At 33.5% G+C, this 12,166-nt stretch overlaps 1 long non-coding RNA gene across 1 annotated transcript; it reads left to right on the top strand.

Annotated features, from left to right (window-relative positions):
- The first annotated feature begins 10,275 nt into the window (after nt 1-10,275).
- On the top strand, nt 10,276-12,063 carry LOC147482963 (uncharacterized). Its single transcript, XR_015206654.1, has 4 exons — nt 10,276-10,763; nt 10,938-11,011; nt 11,096-11,142; nt 12,001-12,063. It is a non-coding gene; the product is annotated as an uncharacterized LOC147482963 (long non-coding RNA).
- Nucleotides 12,064-12,166: the final 103 nt, after the last annotated feature.

Below are 12,166 nucleotides of genomic sequence, written 5' to 3'. Positions count from 1 at the left end.
AAGAAGCAAAATCCAACAAAAAGACATTTAAGTATATTCCACTGTTCTCTAGCATATCATGGCCAAAACTCATGGTTTATATACTTAATGTAATTCCGAAATAGTTTATGTTTGTAAATCTACAATAAGGGTATTAGGGTCTACATAATCTCTCCTTAATTAGTTAAACAATGTAGGGTTAGCTAATAGATATTAAAATGTTCCATGAGCACTCAGGTGACACATAATGATTAGTTAAACAACATAGGTCAGCTAAAATATTTTTCAATAGTGTAACTCCACAACCAAAAAATAACAAGCCATCATGACAAATCCAGCTTGCTTGTTGTCTTTTTGCAAAACTGAAACCATGCATCTAGTGGTAACTAAAAGAATAATATATATAAAGTATTTGTCGGAGTATGTGCTACCATTGGCATGTAGTCATGCGTGAGTAGTATGTTGCTTGGCCTCAAATCCCTATGAATTATTGGACATCCACGACACTCTTCATGTAGAAAACACAATCCTTTCGATGTTCCGATGGCAATGGCGCGGCGTTAGTTTATGCCACTCAAGAATTGTGGCAGATTTATCTACAAATACCAGAAAGAAGGTAAGTCAAAGAAAACTAGGAATTAGGAACATTGGCTATTTGAATTTACAAAAAATCACTTACAAAATAAATGGAAATAGAGAAACTTGTTATAGATGTATTCGTATACCAAAATACTGTTGTTCTTATTCTTGCAATACCCCAGTAGCATCACAATATTCTTATGACGCGCATAACTTAAGACATATACTTCAGAGCGAAACTCGGTATCTCATGCACAACAGTTGAAAAGCCAATAAATTATACTAGGACAATAATAAACCCATGGATTCACATCTTATCTAAATAACAAAAACTTGCATATTTCATATTAACTCATTAATCCAATATATTATACAATAGAAATGAAGTAATTCAATCTTTATAACTAAAACAAGGAAAAAGATGATACCTTTGGAGCCACAACAGTAACAACTTTAACAACAAGTCGTTTAAATGATCTCTTATTATTACAAGTAGCAACTGATGGAGAAGAAGAAGTAAACTTCACATTCGAAAAATGAAGTCCTTCAACACAGCTAATTGATGAACCAATTACTTGTACTATTCCTGATGCCATTAAACCCATAGTGAGAGATTTAATGAGGATTGGGTTTGGAGAAATAAGGAAAAGGCTAGAAAACCCTAGAGAGAGAGAGATAGCTGGAATGGGAAGAGAGCCCTGGATAGAAAACGAGGGATGGACAGAGTGAGAGACCGCTGGGTAAGAGAGCGCGCGCTGTGAGGTCTGTTAGACTTCAGTGTTTTTGGGAGACAAAGTTTTTCTTTTTTTTTTTTTCTTTTTTAATCCTAATCCAACGGACGGACTTAAGTTATTTATTCCCTTTTATTTATTTTTCTTTTCCTTTTAGGTTTATTTTGTTGATTCTTTCAGAGGGAACCTAAAAATATACATGCACGCTCAAATCAGATAGTATGTTAATTTTGTTTTCGTCTTCTGTTACACCCAGAAGACACAACAAGGCAAACCACTAGTGTCACTTTTAAATAATGTGACACAAACATTAAAATTATTTGTGTCACTTTTTCTAAAAGCAACATATCAGCCCTCGTTCCATAAAAAAGTGACACATCAAAACTCTATGTCACTTTTTTCTAGTAAGTGACACGAGACATAAATAAAAAGTGACACAAAAAGCCCTTTTTTTAGTAGTATAATTCATTTGATCATTTTGATAAGTTCTAATTTACTTCCTTTGACCAATTTGATTTAGCAAATGAATTGCAATTTTTATTAATAGAACGACAACTAATACATGATTGCAAAAACATAAAATTAAAATAAATAAATAAAAAACAATTATTACATATCACCCTTATTACATACTACTAGAGTTACTATAGTTATCAAGCCACTCATTATTTTCTTCACCATTAGCTCCTTCGTCCCCTGAAGCTTCATTTGTACTATTTGATCCAACTCTTTTTGCATATTTAGCTACAATTGCTTCTTGTTTTAGCTCTAAAACTCTTCGTGCACGATGATTGAGTTTGTCGGTTGACATTACCAACAACATGACATTTTCCTCCTCTATAACACGGAGTTTTTCTTGCTTCAAAAATAACTTTTTTGTGTCTTGTCTTACTTCATTTCACCATAGTTTGAAATTGCCCATCTAGAATCTCTTCTCTATGTCTTCGGCTTTCTTTAAAAAACTAAAGAAATTCATCCATATTTTTAGCAGTAGATGCAATATTACCCTCGACAGTAGAAGCAATTTTGTTGTTGTTCTCAATTTCTTTGCTATGCTTCCTACCAATCGACCTTTCCAAAAAACCCTCGGTACTGCTAGGATCGTATTCCGAGTACAGTGAAGGTGAAGGGTTAGAGTGAGGCATTGAAGGGGTTGAGGGTAAAGAATCGAAGCCTTCAAGATCTCCGGATCTTGCTTTCTTCTTTGGTCTTGGAGCAAACGTTTCGTTGCATAACTGAGTTCTTTGCCACTTTGGCGTATGTTTGACTAGATTATAACAATCTTGCCATATCCATAGTTTCCCAGTAGTAGCTGCATAAGTTGCTGCCGCATCTATAAGTTACGTTTATTTAAAAAAAAAACAATATAAAGTAGTATATAAACGAAGTATAAACGAATCTTACAATGTCTTCACATCCCTACCCGCTTGGAGATTGTTCTTCAAGCTTTCTTAGTATAACATGATATTTGTTGAAGAACGGTAAAAGAATCGCCCAACGTTGTGAGACTCCCTTCCACTTACAATTGTGGTTAAAATCTTGAATTTCATTCATCCTAGCCATAATTCGTTCCCAATAAACTTGTCCTAATTGATCATTCCCTACTATAGGATCTTCTCCAATCTCAATCCACGCTCTAGTAAGAGCAATATTTTCTTCATTTGTCCAATTTGGACCCCTGCCTTATTTTGATTGTGACATTGAGAGTGTTGTGTGTAAAATATTTGAGTTGAGTGTATGTAAAATGAATCAGGAAGTTACCTTTTTTTTTTATTGATTGACAAGCTTGTTTTAAATGAGATTAGCAACTCATTGATACGCAGTAGTGGGGTTCGATCCGCAGACCTTTATATGGTATCATCAATGAAAGGTTTTACCAACTTCGCTAGTTGGCACTTGCCATGTCATGGTTTTTTATTAGCATAATGCATCTATATTGTCCATTTACTTTAATTTCTATAATATAACCATACATCTGACTTCGTAAACATGAAAGTTAAGTAGCATGATTAATGTAAAAAAATTTGATTTAAGTGAGAAAACAGGAGCATCCTATTTCTTAATTATTAGTTATATATTCAACTTAAGTAGATTGTTTTATTTTACATTTTTTAAGAATAGACAGGTATGGGTGTACATTGTGATCTTTAAATCAAGCCAAGAAACTTAAGTAGCTAGCTTAATTTATAATACAATTTTTTATCTCAAAACCAATTTGGATTCAAGTGGATCATATCTTTCCAAATGTTAGTCAACTTTGGCCACCACAAATAATTAATTAAGATGGATTATTGCATGTCAAGCAATGCAACTCCAAAGTCTAGTTCTAATATATGGCCACCACAATCAAGGCCGGCCCTAAGCATATGCTGTCTAAGGCTTTGCATAGGGCTCCCAATATAAACAAAAAAAAAGGCCCCGTGAATGCTCTTAAAAGCCCACTATAGTGTTACAAGCCTAGACAAAAGCATGTTCACAGGAAAAGAAAAAGGAAACAAAAGTCCAATTTTTCAGACTTTGCATTGGGCCCTTTGAAACACAAGACCGACCTTGACCACAATGTTTTGATGGTGTTTTGTCTTCTTGTTTTTTTCCTTGTGTGTGAGGAGCTCCCTCGCAACGCTTCTTCTTTTCTACTTGCATTCGTTGCCTTTTGTTACTAATTATCAATAAAATTCAATTAAAAAAAAAAAAAAAAAGAAAAGAAAAAAGAAATATATAGTTTCCAAAAACAACAATATACATGTAATAGTCATTCTCTAAAAAGTAGCTACTTTTTTTTTTATTGGTAAGTCTGTTTCAAATGAGATCAGTAACTCTTTGATGCTGGCGGGGTTCGAGCCCCAGACCTTTGATATCATCACTCAAAGGTTTTACCGACTTTGCTACTCGACACCTGCAAAAAAAAGTATCTACTAAAGTTAACTTAAACTAAGTACGTAAGTAAAATTTTACCTAGAAAATGAATTCAAATCTAATTTTTTGTGGTTATGAAATACTCACCATAAAGATCATCTCCACAAAATTTTTGTTTATCTGGAAACCTCTAACATAGATTAAAATTGTTGTCATTTTCAAAAAGAAATTTAACGGTCCAGAAATGTCAAATTTTTGTAATTACTTTTTACAAATATAAGAGGTTTCCAAATAAGCTCAAATTTTGTGGAGATGATCATTATGGTGAGTATATCATATATGGATAATTCCAGATGAAACAAATTATGGATAGATTCATCCCTTTTTGTTAGATGAAATTTTGATTTTTTTGTGAGCATGTATTTTGTGGAGAGATCATATTACAAAAAATCAGCCCTTAATTCAATTTTTAAGTCCATGATTTTCTTAGATAATGACTCTATCTCCAAATATATATATATTATATGTTATAATGTTAGACTTATTTGAATGAGTTGAATTTTTGTGAGCATGTTCTCCATGGTGGAGAGATCATATCTACAAAAAATCAGCCCTTAATTCAATTCTACTAACTATAAAGAACATCTTTACAAAAATTCAACTTGTTTGACAATTTTTAACATTGGCAAAAGATGATTGCAAAAACTAGATATTCTCTAGACTATTATATATTTTTTCAAAAGTGGACAACAATTTTTATCTAAGTTAGAGGATATCAAACGAGTTAAATTTTTGTAGAGATGTTTTTTATGGTTAGTAGATCATATGTACAAAAGATTAGGTTTTAAATCATTTTGTAGGTGAAGTTATGGGTGTTTTAGATTTGGTACTTATTTAAAGTCATTATTTAAGGTCCTTTTAGGAGTCGGGCTGTATATATATATATACAGTCCTTCTCTTAAAAGTAGCTACTTAAGTTAATTTTAAAATAAATACGTAAGTAAAACTTTACATACAAAATGAATTTAAACCTTTTTTTTTTTTTTTTTTGTGGATATGATATACTCAATATTAAGATCATCTCTACAAAATTTCAGCTCATTTGGAAACCTCTAACATTGGCAAAAAACAATTACAAAAATTCAACATTTCTGGATTGTTAGATTTCTTTTTAAAGATGACAACAATTTATCTATGTTAGAGGTTTCCAAATGAGCTGAAATTTTGGGAAGATAATCATTATGGTGAGTGATAACCACAAAAAATTAGGTTTTAATTCATTTTGTAGGTGAAGTTTTACGTACGTACTTATTTTAAGTTAACTTAAGTAGCTACTTTTTAGAGAATTTTTGTATGCATATATATATATATATATATACACACACACACACACAATTATATATTGATCAATGCATGAATTTCGTGGATTGAAAATGCAAAATCCATTGAAAAAAGTATTTAAGTATTTTGAAGAAACATGGTTTAGATCACAAGCATTGATACTTACATATGTCAAAGTTCGAACTTTACGGTGGTCATCTCCATGCTTAATTGGAGAAGTGTTTGTAGTTTTCTATCACCATTGACTTGTTAAAGCCAACATTAGGGGCTAGATTTGTATCATTGATTATGTTCCAACTTTGTGTTTAAAATAGTCTTCATGAGCTTGTTCAATTTGTATAATATATATGTTGTCAATTTGTTCAATTTTCTTATACCTACTTGAGGTATTCACACTCAAATTTTCAACTTCTTTAATTTGACCCTAATTGCGATTCAAAAAAAAAAAAATGCATGGATGGGTAACAAACTATACCTGAAATCAAACAATGGGGTTATTATTTATTTTTTGAGCAAGTTTGGGTATCCATGTATACCACGTTTTGCAACGTTTAGTTCTGTTTCACTTCCGTCCATTTATTTCATACGTGTCACGTTTTTTTTTTTTCTTTTTCTCTAATTACGTGGCCCTTATTTTCCAATGTGGCCATCTAAATCTTGCCACATGGTATGCCAACACAAAACATAAATAACTATCATCTTCTCCAACTATCATTTTTCTTCTTCATCTTATGCTTGTTCCTTTCTATTTGCATTTCAATATGATTAATATCACACCATGAATATTAATTGCAATACTGTGTTTCATAGCTAAGTATATTGACTCAGAAGTTAGTGGCTCCAATAATCGTAAAAACAATATTTTCCGACATTAATTTAGACATGGGTTGTTAAATTTTGAGCTAATTTGACTTATAGCTCTTTGAGCATCATTATTTTATTTAGTTAGGAATTTGGCACGTGTTACATTGTCCATGAAAGATTCAAACTTTTTAAAATTCTTCCCACTTACAGAAGTGAGCTATAAGGAAAGCCCCGAAGCTTTATCTGGAGTTTTTAATTACCATGACTAGTGACCAAAAGACACGCACTATAGAGGCATTGGAACAAAGATTCACATTTGTAAAAACTGGGGTTCTCCAACAACTAGAACAGAAGATAGAAAAGAGACCTCGCAAACATAACCAAGACCAAAAATAGGATTCTGATTCACTTACTCCTCTGGTATGTGATAGTGGTGCCTTGAGCCTTCCTCTGCAAGAAGAGACCTCGAAAACTCCAGTCTCAGAGAAAGGGTGTGTTGCTTTTGTTGGTTATATACTTATATGCCAGGGGTGGGAAGTTATAGGAAATCAGATGAAGCAAACGATCTTACATATTCTCAGATCTGTCAGTCAGTATGCTTTTGAGATTTGGAAGAAGATGACATGACCAGATAATGCTCTCGTCCTATTTTTAATTTAGTCATAACCGTCTGATCATTTCCACTAGTCGATGTGATGTCCCCACGTGTCTCATAACTTAAGTATAGAGCAAGTGATTCGTGCATGGGGAGTTGCCTAATTAATCTTACAACAGATGTACTATATACCACCATTTGCCACATAGGAAAAATAATTAGAGAAAAAGAAGAAAAGCGTGACACATATGAAATAAATGGACAGAAGTGAAACAGAACCAAACGTTGCAAAACATGGTATACATGGATACCCAAACTTGCTAAAAAAAAGTTTAAACCCCAATGTTTGATTTCGGGTATAGTTCGTTACCCATCCATGCATTTTTTTTTTCCCATAAATGAACCGTACTCTGCTAGATTGAGAAAAATGAAAGTCAGAATGCATGCAGTGAATACTGTACTAATCCAACTACAAATCGATCAGACCACGTATAGAACCATCAGAAGTGAAGGCCTACAATTTTTTTACACTAATAATCCAACTCCATCCAAGTCTACTCTTCTTGAGTGGCATATCTAATATGATGTAAATTCTTGTACAATCCTACATTGAGCAAGTGCGCCAGCAGCTCTAAAATAATAAAGTGCTATGTTTTTACCAACAACAAAAAAAAAGAAAGAAACAAAAATACTGGAAGACGATAATAATAATAATAGCATTGTAGCAACTAGCAAAGGTGAAGAATAAATTGTTATTATTATTGTAATTCTTGAGCTATGCGTAGCAGCTAGCGTTTAGCGAAGGTGAAATTAAATGAGAGAACATGCATGGCTAACTTTCTAGCACTCTTTCATTCCATTCTCCTTCAACACCTTTGGCATTTTAGCAAGAGATGATTGTATAAAGTGATGGCCTGGATAGCAATATATATAATGTGATGACTATGGTCTATGGGAATCGGTTTTTTTTGAGGATTAGTTGCTATTCAAAATGGGGTGCAATTTGTTGCGGGCGATGATTGTACCTATATATAGAGAGAGAGTATACAAAGGTAGTAGAGGACTAGTAGGGGACAATCACCCGCAACAAATTGCACCCCATTTTGAATAGCAACTAATCCTCAAAAAAACAAACGGATTCCCATAGACCATAGTCATTGATCACATTATATATATTGCTATCCAGGCCATCACTTTATACAATCATCTCTTGCCAAAATGCCAAAGGTGTCGAAAGAGAATGGAATGAAAAAGTGCTAGCAAGTTAGGTGTCGAAGGAGAATGGAATGAAAGAGTGCTAGCAAGTTAGCCATGCATGTATATATATAGAGGGGTGTGCATGGGTATCCGATTACCCGAAACCGTTTATAGCAGTTATGGGTCTTAAAATATTAAGTGGGTCTTCAATAACCGAACCGATAAAGAACCGAACCCATTAGAATGGAATAGTAAAAAATGGTGGGTACCCGAACCGAAACCAGAACCGATTATTATGATTTTGATATTTAAAATTTAGTATTATATAACACTAAATAAATGCAAACCCAAACATTATAATATATAGTTTGTTTGTTTTTTAGGTGTAAAAGTCTATTAAATATATAGGGGTAGTATAATAGTGAATATATGTTATTACATGCATGTTTTGTAACATTACATTGAACATGTATATTATAAATATTAATAATAATGTCAATGACTACACGCACGTATACTATGAATTAATTAATATACTGTATATATTAACTAATAAAACGTATACATGAGAATATCTCTATTAGTAAAATACACCATAATTAACCTGGCCTTTTAAATTAGACCAGCCTGTTTTCTACCGCCTAATACCCCTAATTTAATACAAAAAAAATATTATTCAATGTCTTTAAAAGGACTATTTTAGTCATTTAATTTTGTATTTCCATTAATACCCTTCCATTACAACACACCTGGACAAAGGAGTTTTATGTAAATTAAGGGCAAAAACCAAATCCGCGCCTATATATTGACATGTATGCGGTTTTGCCACTTAACTACCATTAATACCCACTTCAATTACCATTAATACCCACTTAACTATCATTAATCCGAAGTTCTTCCAACTTCCTCTCATTTCTATCATTAATACCCTTGAAACTGTTCCTGTTGGGTTTCTTGGCAATAAATATTTTGATTATCCTAAGTTGTCGATTTTGATCAGCGTTTCTATTTTATCTAATAAAGTACCGAGTCAATGAGATCGCCGTGGTTCGAAAACCGAGTCAATGTCTTTATCTTTTTGGGTGGTCTGGCGCCATGGAAGCATTTCCATTTCTTGATGGATTAATTATGGAGGGTACAAGGGAGCCATGAAATCAAAACCGGTAGAGATCTCGACTCTGTGTTCGGTTAGTGCGGGAGCATCTACAGAGAAAACTTTCTCGCAGATCTTTGGGGATCATGAAGATTTTTTTATTGATGTGATGATTTCGGTTTAGAAGGTATGGAGTTCCTCGGCTACGACCCACGATACCATCATCAAGGCTACGTGCGGGTAAGCATTACTAAACTAGACAATTTTGGACATATTTACTTAAGTTTTGCAGATGGAATTACGATTGATTAAAAAGTCAATATCATGATCATTCAATTTCGATACAATGTTGTTATGTAGAAATTTAAGTTTGGTAACCGCAAGCAAACAACAAAAATCATTTAAAAGTTTCTTATTAGCATTATTGTTAATTTGCTTTCTTATCTTAGTAATGCGACAAGAAATTAAGTTCTACGGATATTTTCTCGTTATGGAATATTCAGGTTTACTTGATGGGTTTCAGATTTTTTTTAGGCTATATGGTTCTAAGTGGTACGGACACAACCATGATCACCCTAACTTTGGTCCTATCTTTCTTTGTTGAATAATTGCCATGTGCTAAGAAAGGCTAAGGATGAGTTGGATGCTCACGTTGGCAAAGGAAGACATGTTAACGAATCGGATATTCATAAACCGCTTTTATCTTCAAGCCATTGTGAAGGAAACTTTAAGGTTATACCCCTGTTTAAATGTCGATTACCTCCTCATGAGTCCATGGAAGACTGCCACAATAGGTGCGATGGTTACATAATCCCGTTAGGCACAACTGTGATAGTTAACCTTTGGAAGCTACCGCGAGACCCACAAGTGTGGTCGGATCCTTTAGAGTTTCGAAGTTGGAGAGATTTATCACGAGTCACATGGATGTAGGCGTAAGAGGTCAACATTTTGAATTCATACCTTTTGGCTTAGGAAGAAGGTCCCGTCACGGGATTTCATTTGCTATTCAGGTTCTACATTTGACTTTTAAACGTTAATTTCGACTCATTCGAAATGCGGTTAAGGGGTTTATGGATTATTTGATGGATGAACAGTTGGCACATACATGATGTCACTTACCAACAGATTTCATTGAGGTCCTCTCATTAGTAGAAAAGCCCAAATGAACAAGAGAAGATAGCAAAAGCATTTGCCTGGATTGCAAAGTTAATGGATCTAAACCTTATAAAGGAAGAAAGAGATGCCGCACAAATACGAGATACGACGCAAGGAAAACAATAACTTCTTTTGGAACTTGCTTTTATTCAATCTAACTCCATCTCACATGGGCATAGAATTTCCAACTGATTAAACGTGATTGAAAACTAAAACTACACACTCATTTGGGTTCGAGTGTATATGGTTGTATAAGTCGGCACTGTCTCATGGGCATGACGGGTTGCGACCAGGTCCTCCAAAGTAGAATTTGTACAGTGAATTTGTCGGTTTCAACTATGGACTTAAGAGTCTCTAAAAGTGGAGATTCAAGCAAGCCTACAACTCCCTGATTTAACTTTGGTGAGAACCAAGTCACTATTGGGAAACAAAGGTAAGATCCCCTTGCTTTCCTACTTTTTTCAATATTTCGTGAGTGATAGCAGCACCTTACTTTGGAACCTTAAAACACTCAATGACTGCTCATTCGCCTTTGCAATGAGAGCACCTTTTTTCATTTGATTAACTAACTTATTTTACATTCAATTTATTAAAATGGTTATATCAGGTCATGAAGATGCAACCATACGAATATCAAGTTGGAAATATTTCGCATCAGAGTGCTCTGCAGCTAGATTAAATGTATGTATGGAATCTATTTTTCTTTTTAATTTGATATATATTTATAGTCTACAAATCTTGATCAGTTTCTACGATCTTTCTCAGAGGGATGTAAGGATGAAGGTTAATCCATAGCCTACAGAAGAATCAAGGTTTATCTATTTTCTGAAGTTTAGATTGACAATGTTATCTGCATGGTTTTTTAGAATTATTGATTTAAAATCAGTTAATTTTCATATATTATTTTTTGTCATTTGTGGATGCAATATATATTATGCAATTTGGTCGCCGTTTGTGAAGCTACAAGGGATAATCGAAACAAATAAAATCCTATCTCGATTTCAAGCACATTGTTTGCTCGATTGTCTTGATATTCATTTGTGTAGTGTTTAGTCATATAGACAAATATGTTAGTCGAGATTATCGTGATATTAAAGGTAATAGCATTGAACCAAACGATGTGGTTTAGTCGAAGTATTGCTTGGATTTGTGTGTACACTAATAGTTCATTGATACCATGCCATTCTGATCTGCACACTAATAGTTCATTGAAATGGAAGTAACATTTGTTTAAAGAAAAAAGAAAAAAAAAATTGTGTATATACTTTGTGATAGATCATAGCAAGTTATAGATTTCGAGCGTATGGTCTGTCTTTGCGTTTCATGCAGTATTATAGCAAATTATGCCCCAAAATAGCATTATCATTAAGTGCTTGACCATCCTTCAAATATGTTTTAAAATTGCGCCGGCTTCTTTGTTGATAAAAAATTCATGACTTATCTGAGGCGAACAATTGAACCATGTCAACTTTGACATTTTACGTATTATATAGATGAGTTCATAATTCATGAAGCTATCTTTTTTATTTGCTTTTTATTCCATTGTATTTTATTTAATTTTACATGAGCATGATAGTTAAGTGAAGTCATGCTTGTTGTTTCTTGAAATACATGTTAGTACTTCAGTGTATGGCCTTATGGTTATTATAGTAAAAAGGTTCTATATGTAGGTTGGTCAATCGTGGAAGGCTATGCCGGCTGATTTTACTCTTTGGCAAGAACAGAGATCCATTTCTAATCTTTGAGGTTCGGGGAGTTGCAGTTTTCGGTCAAAGAGTGGCAATGATGAGCATTGTGATAAGATAAATGAATGGAGCTTTTTCGGAGGTTCAAGAG

This window comes from Coptis chinensis, chromosome 8 (genome assembly GCF_015680905.1).
Source record: "Coptis chinensis isolate HL-2020 chromosome 8, ASM1568090v1, whole genome shotgun sequence".
Classification (NCBI taxonomy): domain Eukaryota; kingdom Viridiplantae; phylum Streptophyta; class Magnoliopsida; order Ranunculales; family Ranunculaceae; genus Coptis; species Coptis chinensis.
This window is presented reverse-complemented; position numbering and strand designations above follow the sequence as displayed.